Genomic DNA, 15,268 nt, shown 5'->3' with positions numbered 1-15,268 from the left:
TTACACAAGCTAAGACTTGCTTTTAGCAGGCTGATACGAGGCAGGCTTTGAATGCTTGTGCGGAACCAAGGGAGTGTATTTATTCTATTCTTAGGTATTCCCATAGGCTCTAGGAAGTTAGCATCCAAGCTGGCTCTTCCTTATGACTTTCATTTTTGTGGCAGTGATTCATTATCCTTCTGTTTTATCCACTCTGAGGTGATGGCATTAAAGAAAAAGAAGCTTATGAACCAGTGGAAAGTGGACAGCTGGATTTCAATAGCTAAGAGATACAGCAGGAAAGGGAAGGACAAATGGAGAAAAGATGTTGTGAAAAGTAAAGTTCTTGAAACAGAGGACAGTAAGACTGTAATTTTTAGGGAACTTCCAATGGCTATTCCTTATGTAACAATCCACAGGCGTAAAATAAAACTTAAAAACCTTTAAAAGGGGAAGAGACAGAGTCTGAAGGGCTTCTGTACAGCCTGGGTATCACAGGGCACTAGACGTAAATCAGGCACCAGCCACAACCCTATAAAACCTGGAGGAAAGACCAGAATAATCACAGACGAACCCCAGGACCGCACCAAAGGAGAGGTGAACTGAACACCAGAGGGGCCTGGCTAGCAAAGCCTGGCCAGTTGTCTGTAAACCCAGTGAGAACCTGTCCTCCCCATCCAGCTGTAAGCTATGTGTTTCCCCAGAAAAGGAATTTTCCTCTGTATTCCATGTTTCAACGCCAGAGCATGACATCCCCTGTCCTGATATAAAACCAGAATAAGTGCGTGGAGCTTTGCAGGGAGGTTTTAGATTTATAGCTGCTATAAATAATAATAATAAAAAAATCATATACCAGTGTGATTTTTCTCCCCCCAGATTTTTCAGATGTGCTCTTTTGTTTGAGAAACTAGGTTGTCAATAATTTGTTGACAGCCCTCTGACTAACTGAGCTCTACAGCAGGAAAGCTTTTAGAGCCAGCCTTTATTCTTTTCCGATTTGCCTTCTATGAAAACTACACCCCCCGAAGAACCAGACTTAAACATAAGTAAATTTTAGTGATTAAATGCCTGTTAAATTATGCATTCATTCACTAGCATAACAATATCAAACCATCAGCAAGGCCCAAGATTTAGATGACCTATATAAATATTTTCTGGTGTCCATATCTTTGTTCTCCTACAATAATATTTTGCTTGAAAGTTTTCTCTTCAGTAACACGGGCAAAGAAACCATTATTTTTCTAAGATGTCAACCCTTGTTCCACCACTGCTCACCTTCCTACCAGTCGCATTCTCACTCAAGCAGAAAAGTGAAAATGGAAGTAGCACTTCAAGTCAAGAAAATAAAAAAGCACTCTGAACGTAGCAATCTGAACAAAAGCCTTTCTGTGCATCCTCACTCTTTCTGCAGAAACACAAAAGGGGACACATTTGGTCTGCTTTTCATTTGCAGCTACAGCTGTGGGTGCAGCTGCAAGCAAGGGCTGCTCCCAGAGAAAGTCTAAAATTCACATGAAAATGTCAGGTGAAAATACAGTTTCTAAGGGTAAGTAAATAACACTGCACCGTTGACTTCCCACTTCCTCTTTGCTCACATTGTCCAGTAAAAAAAAAATAAATAATTAAAAATCACATTACATGATGTATTTTCATGGGAAGGTAGGACCAGGTCTAGAGAACACTCATGGTTACAGCACTTGGTTCACAAAAGCCCCATTTAATGAGTTGTAACTATTGCTGAAAATACAGAATTAGACCCTGGTGTATGTGCAGTAACAGTGCCCCAGCTATAATCAGCTATTAAGAGATATTTAATCCACTCCCAAAATTTGTAACAGAAATAGTTTTTTTTCCCTGACTCACCTAACTGTAGCTCTAAAATTTTCTCAGGACGCTAAGCTTTGATGGATCTCTTCTGTCAAACAGCACTAAACAGGTTCAACCTGAACTGATTGTTGGGGTCACTGAGGTGGAAAATACGGTGAACTGCTTTAATATTCTAGAGCTTGATTATAGATTTGTAACCAGTCACGCCACTTACTTGACTCGCAATGCAATTCCCTCCCACCACACACAGAGTCTATGTAATGAAAAAGGGATCCAATTTTCCTATTTCAAATAGCTGTGTAAGACTTGGAGAAAATCTGGTTTGCAGAAAAAAAATGAGGGTGTGCTTACACTAATTTCTCTAAGGTTTCATTATCTTTAACAACAGCAGCTGCATTTACAAACAAACTGTCACTTCCCCAGGACAGTTACTCCAGACAAGACTATATCTCCCAATTCAGCACTGTGATTATTTTGAGTGTAAACTGGTTTTAAGGATCCTCTTCCTGGGATTAAAGGAAAACAAGGAGAATGAACATACAGAAGCAACCTTTTCTTTTCTTTTGAATGCATTAATGCATGTTAAGTCTTGCCAAGGTCTTTTCTGATCATCTTATAATTGATACAGAAAAAACAGAACAAAAACCCGAAGAATTTCATCCACTCTGTACTGGGCACCCTCAGGGGCAAGTAATAAGCAGCCAGGTTCCAGGATTAATTTGCAATAATCCTGGTTTCATGCCAGTAACCACACACACACAGACACACACAGACACACAGAGACACAGAGACACAGACACAAAGACACACAGACACACAAAAAGCAGCTGACGTATATATTTCACGTATTTCCTACTCAAAGAACGTTGCTGTTTGTTCAAAGCAGCACCTGCTAAGTTAGGCTGAAAAGAGCCATTTCTGGAGGCTGGTGATTTACAGGTGAGCAGCAGCAAGGCAGTTACAGGGAATGGAAACACGAAATGAGTTGAGGACTTTGAGACAGAGAAGTAAAGGGTAAGGAAAGGGAAACAAAATGTGTCCCCAGTGGGAAGGGACAGAATGTCAGCAAAAGTGCTCTCACACACAACTGCGAAAAGACCTTGTCAGAGCAAAGGAACGAGACCCCAAGGCATATAAATTTCTGGCTGCGATCTGATCACTGACTCCTTCCACAGCCTGGAGCAAGCCACTCCAGATGAGGTGAGCCCAAGTTCAAATGACACCTTGGCAGTGAGCCTGTAAAACTAGGTCCAGGCTCCCATTAGATCATTTCCCCTGCTCCTTATGGGAAGTCCGCAGTCCACACAGCAGATAGATGTAATGTTTAAGTTAGCTGGTCGAGGCTGACTGCATCAGCCCCACACCTGCTCCCTGCCACCAAGTCACCAGGCTGCCAGTGCCATCAGGTGCTTCTGAAAAACAAGACGATGATAGCAGGGCAGAAACAGGTGAGTAAGCTCTGCACCGGGAGTAAAACCAGAGCGAACTGAAGTGTCTCTCGCACAGTGCTGCAAAAGCTCAGGAGAGAAGTCAAGGCAATCAATTTTTACTTGGAAGAACTCAGGGTGAGCTGGATCCGTATAGGTGAGATTGGGGGAACCTAAATGGAGCTCTTCCCAAATAGAGGTAGGTTATGGTAAAAAAAGGACATAAAACAGGACAAAGGGAAGAGTGGAGAAAGGAGTTTAAGAAAGTCTCAGACAAGTAAAACAGTTCAATATTGAACCATACACTTTTCTTTTATATATACTATTTTTTATGATGTTATCTTGGACGGGGGCTGAGTACCCCTGGCTATATTAAGTAGCAGAGCCTCAGAAAGCTGGCCTCTGGATGCATGCAATGCAGAGAAGAGAAATAAAAATACAACCCCCCAGTGAGGAATCCTTCCTTAAGATAGACAAGTCCTTTCCCATTTGACATAAGTGACAATCTTCCAAACAGCACCCGTCGGAGTGCCCAACACATGGCCCGTGCACGAGCCGTGGGAACCAGGGTTGTCCCTGCAGCGCAGGCTGGCCCCCTTACAGGTCACCTCTTACAGTTTAGGGGTAAAAGTAAAACAACTGTTGGGGCTTTTTCCACTTGCTTTACACACATTTTCTGCCACAACAGCAGCAGCAAGGTTTAGGATGTTTAAAGTTTATTCCAGCTTTAATTTTCTTCACAAATTCTTCATCTCTGCAGCAAATTAAAGGAGCAGATGCATCCCTGGGAAGGTTTCCAGACTGATTTTGAAGAAAGCGAGACATCCAGTACTTCCTGAACGGAGCTGGGGTTTCTGATCAACGATAATACCACACATAGGATCAAAGAAAAGCTTGGAGTAAATAGCTGGTATGTAGAGTTGTATAAAATTATTAGGATGCAGATGGTTCCTGTACCTCCCCATGGACTCCTGCTGAAGATACAAACCGCTGATCCCCAGCTTTATCATGCAGATCATCTATATTGCTTTATCCTTTGATGCAGCTGAATGCTCAGCTTTCCTATACTGGTAACATATTTATTTTCAAAGATTAGGGAAAGCTTTTCAGAAAAATAAATATACATCTAAATGTTCCATGACTAATATTGTTAAACTAGTATGCTATCACCCAAAGAATTTTCTACAAAGACCTGGTTTTTATCTCTGTTTTATGGCATCCAAATAGCAAATCCTAATACTTCATCTCTGCTTCCCTGGGCACTGCAGCAAAGGAAAAAATCAGCTTTTTTGCTTTTAGTGCAGGTCCAAACTAACTATTGCAGAACATTTCAATGCTAGGTTATTCATCTGTTCAGCTTATTGTATGCAAAGTCCCACTGATTTTCATGGGGTAATGAGCATAAAATGCATTTGAGAAAATTCAATTACAAAATTAAGTTGACCATGGTACATCTGACTATGTAAAGTAAGTTCAATCTTTTAGGCACGGGCAAACAGGAGTTTCAGGCTGGGATGTGGTTTGATGTTGGGGCGAGGGGCAGAAGTGTATGTGAAAGATGACAGTGATGGCACAGTTTTTCTAATATATCTCTGCATAATCACAGTTTTTAGAACAAAGCTCAGTTGAATGAGGTACATCAGGTAGAATACTACAAACATGCTTCAAGTGCTACTAAATGACTTTTTAACACAAATAAGCATAGGCTCAGAATAAGAAGCCAAACAAGCTCTGTAATTTTTAATACATACAGTAATATCTTACTTCAGTGGCCAGCTGCCCTTTTCACAACATCTATCAGTACTATTTACTGAAAAAAAATCACATTTCTAGAGAAGATTGTTTTGGTTTTAATCATGTGGATAAGGGCTGTGAGGAAATTGTAACAAGTCATAATTCACTCATTTTCTTTCAGCTCTAGAATTTATTCTGGCTGAGAGACTGGCTAAGACAGCTTTCATTTTGTGCTTATAACTTTATTTTTCCCTTAGTATGAGGTAAAGCAACATTTTTTGTTGCTCTTGTTGAAGTTATTATTCCGGTGTCAAGATCAAAATTGCAAATACAGAGAACAGTTTCATCTGTAACAAAAGTAACATAAATTTTTTTTCCTCTGAATTATTATGTTTGAAATGTGTGTTCATTTCCTCAAAAGTACAGTTCATTATATAGTATAAAGCAATATCACTGAGCTACATAACTAGAGCCTTCACAGCAGTCCTAAAGGCCAGATCTTGCAGCTTTACCACAGAGCTGCTGAATTAAAAAACATAAGGGGTGGGTGGGGCAATGCTGTAATTTTATTAGGAAAAAGGAGAAGGGATTACCAGGCTCTTGTGCAATAAACTTATAGTCAGAAAGTCTAAGTTCATACCCAGCGAAATGGTTTCAGTACTGCCTTTTGGAAACCATTATCAACTAATGAAGTCAATATGCAGAAGCGAGAGCTCTCACACCTACTAAGGTCGACCCTGCCGGTCATGGCAGCGGAGGTATATGTTCCAATGTCAAATGTAATTTCAGTATCACAGGATTTCCCCATTCCACCATGGAACAAATGCAAGCTCCTCAGACACTGAAAATGCATATAAGCAAAGATTTGTTCCAAAATATGCACCACAGCTGGACATCAAGGCATTTGACTGGTTTGAGCTAACGGAGAAGATCAGGATAAGGACATAGATCATGAAGCTTCTAGTCTTCCATCTCTCTCTAGTTTTGACCATCTCCAAAATAAGAAACATCCAAATTTAATTCCCAATTAAATTTCCTCAAAACAGACATAATTTCACTATATATTTCTGTTTTGGCAATAAAAATTACAACTGTTTCTAGTTCTATGTGAACAATTTCCTCCTAAACACTTGAAAGTTCACAGATTTGGAAGCCTTTTGGAACTAGAGGGTTTTTTTGGTGTAAACTGCCTATAATGCTTATTAGTGATGGCAACCTACTACGAAGAAAGAAAATAATGGACTATGAGTCGTTCTTATCACAGTTAATATTTCTGCATTGATTAAAATAAAATTCCTCATGGAGGGAGGGGCAGGGTGATACAACATTAAACTAACCACATGGATGCACTCTGTTCAAGTGACCGGTGAGGTGGAGTAGAGCCTGGGGACATTACGTTCGCCTCTAGCTGAAAGACTGGCTGCTCTGCTCCTCATAAAAGTCTTTCAATGCATGGTTTCCCATCCAACTGAAGCTTTTAGCTCAATGACTTAAAGGAAAGTAATTGAAGGAAAAGTCTCAGTATTGTTTGATTTCATTTTATTAAGTTAACCTCTTTCTGCTGCAACATCCTCAAGGAAGCAGTCTCATTGCCTTCCTGTGTTAAGACCAAATAGAAAGGTCTGCCACCATTGCTCATTCCATGCAAGGTGAAGAAACCCAAGAAATATTATGGCCACATGTTTATTACTTACTGAAACCAAAAATCAGCTTTTTCCCCTGCATTTTGTTTTCCTGCCAATAACCAGGGGGATAAAATGGATTATTTTTCTCCTGGGTGTGTTTTTTTCAAAGGTTCTTCATTTTGTTTGGATTTCTTGAGCTTTGAGCTTCAAGATACTGAGTACCCTCCCACATAAGCTCTCAACCAACAGAAATCAGCCTGTGGGAAGTACCTACGGTCCATACAAAGCAGTGTCCTTCCCCAAAAGCCTCCCCTTCCCTGAGATCCAGAGCAGCTCTTGCACTGTCATCGTCTTGTCAGGTGGGAAAAAGCAAAACTGTTTCTGGAAAACAGTCTATGCTTTGGAAACCATGGCTGGACACTCATGCCATATTTTGAGACTTAATAGACTTACTGCATTTCCAAAAACAGTCCAGTAGCATCCTGTAATGGACTCAAAGTCCAGCAACAGGTGTCCAGTTTGCTGTTTAATTCTGAGCAACAAGATAACAGCTCAGGAGATGCAGACTCTCAGATAATCTCTTCCACAATGGTTGTTTTCCTTCAGAGTAGCAATCTCACAGGAAAAACTTGTATTTTCCTTTTAATTCTCTTGTACACATTCATTTGCTAAAGACTAAATAAGATCCAATTATTCATCACGCAGAGACGGAGGGGCACAGTAAGTGCTCTCTAGCAGCTACCTGGAGACAACGTGAAAGAGCCTGGCAGAGCTGCCACCGCAAGAAGCATTTGGTGATGCCTTTTGAATCATGATGTGTATTCAAACCTGCATTTCCAGGTCAAAGCTCATAACATGCGATTATAGTATTTAAATTTCCCCTTTATCTATTGCATTTACAGTCCCTACACATTAAATGTTAAGCTATCGAACTTTTTTTTTTTTCTAGTTTTCCAGTAGCACAAGCCTAGACAGTAAGGAAAAGAAAATTTCAAGGTGGTGTTGGGTTTTTGGTTTGGTTTTATTAAATAATTTTTAATGTTGTATACAGCCCTGGGTCTGCATTACAGATACCAGTGTGTGTGCTCAGAACGGTAGAAAATAAGGGGAGCTGCTTTTTCAAGGCAACTGAGAATAACTTCATTTTAAAATGAGGGAGATTGATACCAAAACAAGCATTGAAAGACATCGTATCTGTGTTTCTGAAAGGAACAGGTCTGCAGTGGGTTTGAAAAGGCTGCATTTCACAATCTTCAAACTGAAAACATGTTAAAATTTGAACCAATTTCAAAAAGTCAAAAGACTTCAATAACACCAAAGCAAACCCAGAACAAATGATTCAGCTTGTCTCTGAATTTAATTTCTGGGGAAGAAGGAAGAATCATTTTAGCTCAATGCAAACAAAACAGCACCAAAAATAAGAACCCCAAGAAGTTATTTTTGTCTATCAAAACCAAGTAGTTTTCCCATTTTTAGTTTCCTCTTGGACCCACTTTTTTTCCTTTGGCATCTGAACTGACACATCTGTTTACTCGGGGAGGGGAGGGCGTATAAAGTCGGGATTGATGAGAAGCAGAAGGACACAGCACAGCCAAGAAATCCCGTCACTTACTGCAGGGACACAAACCGACACCGAGAAGGGTACAAAATCTATCCGCCAGTAAATCCCTGCCTATCTCGTCAGCTCTAAAGTGCTTCCTAAAGCACTATCCACTACCATTGCCACACTATAGTGAAGGACTCTGGATAGTCAAGGGAATTCAAGTGTTAAATTAAAATTACAGTATCCTCATGTAGCTCATTTTATGCATTATTTGAAAGAAAACTTAATTAAAAGCTTTCCATCCACACAGAAGACCAGGAGGTACTTTCAGAAGTGCACTTCATTTCCGAGACTGTGTACTGAGCCCCAGCCAAAATTTCATCTCTGTTCCAATGGTTCTTTTCTCTTCCAGGATCAGAAAATTTACAAGATTAGCACTAAGCAGCTATACTTATCTTCATCTTAGCGACATTACTGATGCCCTTCCAAGGCAATTGAAACTATTTGTTAAGGATTAGTGAACCAGAACCCAAGCAGGCCTCGCCATCCCCTCCCAGAAGGGCTCCTGGCTCTTGGGGACAGTGTCGCACCCTGCCCGCTCCCCTGCCGCACCAAGGAGCCCAGCACTCAGCCATCTGCTCGCCCACGGCTCCAGCGGCAGCAGAAATTTCCTTTTTTGTCCAAAAGGTGAATTGCACGCTAAGTCTAGATGACAGGATCAGGAAACATCTTGAAACAAATTAGCAAAGCAGCAAAGCAAAGTGAGCAAGTCATAAATTGCATTAGCGGTTCTGAGTGCCCCTCTGGCCTCAACTCTTGCTCTTTGCTTTTAATCTTACAAAAGAATAGTTGTGCTATTAGTTTCCTAATGCTTTTTCTGCTCCTTTTAGGAGCAGAATTTTAGAAGCAGTGGATTTTAAGCAGTGGTATCTCCAACCAGATTCAATGGCGTGACCCATTCAAAACTCTAGTAGGACCCACAGCATTGAAATTATTTGTGGAGATAAATCCAGGAACAGTTACTGACCCTCTGCAGCCATTTCTTCTAGAAAAAACACACACACACCTGCCAGGAGACAGATATCAATGTCCCCTGCAAACCCACAAGAACAAAAACATGAGTAGACTGATTATCTGTAGGTCTTTTGAACATGTGTGTGATTTTGCTTCTACTTGCTCCAGTGCCTCCTGCTTCCTCTATTTCTCTTCGTTGGTTTGCTGGACACAGCTATCCTTCCCACTACATTGTAACTACAGACAAACCCATCGCAGGCTCAATGGTATATCCAATACAACATGAGGACACAAACTTCATTTACAATCACTGCTCAATCCACATCAGCGCAACAGGATGATGCAACACCTAATGAAGCCTTTCATGAAAACTGAGTTCTTGTTAGGGTATAAACTTTATCACACCAATTGCAATTTGATCTTTTACTGCCATCCTGAACACAAGATGAAAGACGAGCTTTTGAGGCTTTGCCTATCCTGGGATTGCAGAGGGACTTGTGTGATCTGCTCCTCCTGACTTTAACTCAAGTATTACTGCAACAAGAACAGTGTTGAACAGATTAAAAGACACTTCTTGTCACTTCAGCTTGACTTGCACTTTGTCAGCAGCTATGCAAAGGCGCCAAGGAAACTTTGTTCATGAAAAAAATAATCCCAAACTGCATCTATCAGTCTACTTGAAATTGTTTTCTGTTTTTCAGCAATAAGTGAAAAAAAAAGGGGGGAAAATAAGTGAAATCTTATTTTCAACTAAACTTTAAAAAGGTTATGTCAGGACTCTCCCTGGTGTTCTCCCAGCCATGAAGTCTGAAATCTTCACTTAAAGAGAAGGTTCTTGGAAATCTGAGGAACACAAAAATGGTGCTACACAGGATATTCTCCATTTACTTCTCATCAATATCTATTTGCTGTGCAAGCAGAAGCAAAACTAAAATAATTTATTATTCTTCACCTTTAATCTGCATGACGATACAGTTCAATACAGCATAAATCTGGAGTTTCAGTGTTAAATCCTACACAAGACTTCAAGAAATTGATTTTCAGTGGCACCTGCAGCCACAGGCAAAGTTCAAACCTCTTAAGGAATTACATCCTAGCACCACTTAAACAACAGAATGGATTTCAGAGCTGTAAATATCCTGGAAATGGCCATTACTAGAACAATAAAGCAATCATGTGCTCAGAAACAATCTTCTTCCTGACCCAGCTAACTTTGAAATATTGAAATTCCGTATCAAGGATTCTAACATTGTTCTGTGGGACTGATTGCCAGAACTGCTTCATACTAGCAGTGAAATATGGAAATATATTTTAGTCTACAGGAAAACCTCCTGTTAGAGTTAAGCATCCTGTAAATTAAAAATCCCATGTATTTTTATGCTCCAATTGCTTCAGCTATGCTTGTTGTGCAAATACTGCATTGAAATAAGCACTGAGAGTTTATCCTCTGATATTGACTATAGATCTATTTAATGAAACATAATGAAGCATGACTAATGGTACAAAGCAACATTTTCTTCTCAGGAGTTTCTTTTTGTTACTATGGCTTTCACAGCTTGCAGATGTTCCCAGGTGCCCCAGAGTACTTATTTGAACCCTATTTGCACCTCTCATTCTTTAAAATCAGTCTGTTTTTTTCCAACCCTGTTGCAGCAGTGCTAAATATCATATCTGTTTAAGTATGGCCAGACAACTATCAAATCATACACACAATAATACCACAGTAGAAAATGAACGTCTAATTTTAGGCTAACAGCTCTCATCACTGCATCTGTGTAAGAGATACTAGTGTTCCATGGTTTATTTCAGGCCACTCTGATGGCACCACTGTGCTCCCAGTTCTTGCTTGGGTGACACTTCAGGTGCCAGGGTCTCACACACAGACTAAAAGTATTTCAGTCCGGTTTGACAAAGATTGAGAAAATTATTAAAAATTCTACATGCCTCAGGTACCTTGAAAGACATAAACAAGCCAGATGAGAATCTGAGGTTATTTGCTGCCTTCATAGCTGCAAACGCTGAAGAAGTTCGTAAACCCAAATAGTGGAAGGTAAAAGAAATTACATAAAGAGGAAATGCCAGAATAATGAATGAACAGCTTGAAACAGCCAGATTTCAGCATCCATACAGCATGGCAAAAGCGAAGCAAGGGACATTCCTTAAACTTCCCTGTTAAATTGACGTTGGAAAATACCTACCTCCTAATTTACTGTCCAAATTGTCATGTTATACAGCCATGAACAGTAGGGGGACTAGTAAGGGGCACAACTAGCTGGATTTTTAAGGATCAACCTTTTCTTGCTCCAAAGGGCATCCAACCACTGTTGTTCTCAGTGCAGAGCTTGGGAACAAACATACTAAAACATAATAAAACATAATACAAGTAAAGGAAGCTTAGAAGAACTTTGAAAATATTTCGAAGAAAGCCTTATTTTACATTTAGTGAGATGAAAGAGAAAGGAAGAGTGATTTTACAAAGAGAGCAGCAGCAGCACTTCATAGCTGTAAACGGGAAGACTTGATCATTCAGTGTCAGACCAAAAGGACACTGAGGGAGAAGAACTGTAGAACTATAAAAGGCAAAAAAGTGAATTAGAGGTAGGAAAGTCAGATCTTGGAGATACACTGAAGACCTTTACTGACCTTGGAGTTCAAGACAGTGCCCAGATTACGAACAGCTGGGGTTTTAGATAGACAGCCCAACTGTGGCACGTAGAACATGCAGCATTGCCAGAGGTGAATCTTTCGGTCTGGACCAGGAAGGTAGAGAGGCACTGCTGGCTCACACTGAGAACAGGCCACTGAAACAGGGTTCATGGGCTGTGACCACCAAGGCTGTCTTTCTCATCTCCTAAATGCACGCTATGACACTACTCAACTTTGTCTATAAGGAACAGGTTTGTTAGTAGTTCAGCTTCCCCGTATCCACAGTGGCTAATTCAACTGAGGCTGGTTACTGGGGCAATGAGTTACTCTCCGATGGCATATTTGCCTTCCTCCTGTGCAAATTGCTTGGGAATTTAATGTTTAAAACAAGACCTCTGTTTTCAGAAACACACCCACCCACACAGCACACACAGTTTGCCAACAATTAACTAGTCAATCTGTCTGTAAAATAATGAAATCTGTTTTAAAGAAAAAATACATATTTTTATTTAAATGAAAAAATTACAGACTAAACAGCACAATGGTTTTGCCATGTACCATACACATGTTTTTTTGAAGACAACATGACCTATGTCTTGTGAGGTTCAATTATATGAAAGTTGTGGTTAAATCTTAACAGCAAAGAGCTTGCTCTCACAGTCACTCTTACATATCCCAGAAAGTAACATTATTTTGAAAAATGCTTAATAAGGTTATGCTTAACAAGCTCATGCTTCAATTGATAGCAACCTGAAACACGGGAGCTTTCAAATATAATGGACCTGCGACTTTTTGATTCTGCCCTTTCACTTTTGTGTAGGTCTCTCAAATGTATGATTTTAAGAACTTAATCAAATTAGATTACATCTCAGTCTTCAGCCATCACACACACTGGGCCAAGACATTTCCCTAAATACCTTCTACATTGTAGGTTTTATCTGCGACACAGCTAGAGAGAAAACAGCTTATGGATCCATATCACACTCCAGGAGTTATCACCACACAGGATGGTGTGTGCAGAATGCATAGCACTGTAAACTTGTTACCATGGCTGCTCTTTTGGATTGTTTTTACATTTACTTTCTTCAACTTTTTTTGACATTTGCACTTCTTGAATCCATGCCTGAATAAATCTCCATGCCCTTTCCTGTTGCTATAACTAATCACCTTCCTGCAAAACTGTAGAAGAGCGCCTGAAAGTATCAAAAAAGCTTCAGAAATAGATATTTTGAGGACACCAAAGGTGGTCTTAAAAGAAAACCACAGCTGCAGCATGTTTGCAGTTCTGTCCTGTAGATACTCCTGGGATGAAGTACTTGATCTCTCAAGGTGCTGAGCACTCTTGCCTATACTTTAGCATTTCATACTCTCGGGACTCAGTAGATAAGCAGCCAGAGTCAGTCTCACTTATCCGCTAGCACTACACATGTGCACAGGAGTTGGGGTAGACTGGAATGTGATTACAGGTTCATTATGTGATTCAGCAGTATCAGCTCAAATTACTGTTAAGCATAAAGCAGCATTCACATGTTTTTAGCAGTTCTCATATTTGGGATGGCAAAAAGTCATCTTAATCTTTCTAGCATACAAAGTGCATCATTATACAACTTGGACACCTCAGAATTGCTGCAATTAAAATTAATTCCTATGAGTACTGCAATTCCTGAACTATCAACAACTGTTTTATTTGAAGAATTTTTTAGTTCTCCAACAGCATATGGGCACAAGTGTGCAAGACAGATTATACCTGCAACATTGCCAAGCAGGATTTTGCCTGGTACAACATGTTTTATTTTTGAAGCTAGAAATGTACTGCTCTAAGAGAAGAGCAGACCTAGTTCCAAAATGTAGAATAACATTACATCATAAATTAATGATCTGTAATATCATACCATGAATGCTTCATTTCTCTTCCTTCTCCCTCCACGTGATATTTACCTGGTTAAAAAGAAAAATGACAGAAGGATAAATGAAAGCTGAGTGGACAGCTGTCTATTTTGACAAACTGTCATGACCTTTCCCATTGAAATTTACATATAAATGTTTCCAAGACCTTTTGTTCAATTAGGAAAATGAAATAGAATTTTGAAGGTAAATACAACCTTTCTGGAAAATATGACCCCCAAAGAAAGGAAAAACACTGTCAAAATTATATAATAAATATTACATTTGGAATGCAATTTTCATTTATGTAGTTCACCCTAGCTGAAAGTCAGGTCTTATATGTCATGAATACAGGCAACATCAGATACAAGATAAAAGATGTAAATCTGGTATATGGCAAAGGTCTCCACTAAGGTACCCTGAATTCTGAACGAAGCCAACCCCCACATCCTATGAGCAAGCAAATATTGCACAGATCTATCCTCGGAGAGAAACAGTGGAAAAGTGAGGCAAAGGGTGTTCAGCCCCAGTTTGATCTATTATTCAGAATGCTTAAATCAGTCAGATAGTGTTTAATATTGTTACATTTTTTACCTCAACTCCTTGGGTTTCCTTTCAACCTGTATTTATTTTACATTTAAGCTATTTAAATCATTTAAACTTCAATCAACTGTAAAAGCTTTTCTGTCATTGCTACAAAGTGTGTTGTTTAACATGACACCCTGAAGCAGCAGGGTGCTGAACGTTCAGGCTGGCACAGTAAGCATTACACCAAACCAGCATAGAGGGGGAACGACACCATGGGCCGTGATGCACCGTGCGGCTGGCTGGAGGCTCCAGTAAAGCACACAGGATGGAGCTGGGCTGCACAGCGATACCTCCCTAGGGTCTTGTCCAGGATTCCTGCTCAGAGGCTCACTCAGTCAAACAAGTTATCCCGGGTCAGCGGATCTGCGGTAACCATGTGCCCAGCTTCCACCAGACCCTCCCAGCGTCCTCATTTACAGCATCCAACACTTTCCCAAACGCTGCTGGAATCACTCATACTGCAAAGCAGTTGGTTTAACATGAGTGCTGGCTTCCCAGTATCCCCATAAAAATATCCTCCAGTTATAAAGCACTTCCTGGTAAGTCACAGTGCCTGAAAGCATAATGTTTTCATTTTCTGTGGAAGAAAAAGGCATTTTTGTGCAATAGGTTCACAGCTTTTGCAAACCAGAGGAATCCCTCTGAAGTCAGAGGAGATACATGACCTTATGCTACCTCCACTGGCGCCAAGGTACCCAGGGATCCCACCCTGAGCACTGCCCTGCTTCTAATTAAGTGCTGCCACACATCTGAAGTCTCAGCTGTTTTTTGAAAAGACAATTTTCCCATTTAAATCCTGCCTTCCCCATGCCAGAAAGACTAAAAATTTCTCAACTAGGTGCAAAATACACTGATCTGCTTAAAGTTTATGCCAGTTCCATGCTACCAAGATCAGCGCAAGGTGTGTGGGAAGGAGAAAGCTCTGCTGGAGAAACTAGCAACTTTCAAATTGATTTAAAGAATCTCACAATACTTACCAAATAGATTGGTCTTGGCTTTTC

The sequence above is a fragment of the Falco peregrinus genome, chromosome 8 (genome assembly GCF_023634155.1).
Source record: "Falco peregrinus isolate bFalPer1 chromosome 8, bFalPer1.pri, whole genome shotgun sequence".
NCBI lineage: Eukaryota > Metazoa > Chordata > Aves > Falconiformes > Falconidae > Falco > Falco peregrinus.
The sequence above is the reverse complement of the archived record's forward strand: the minus strand, read 5'-3'. Positions refer to the sequence as shown.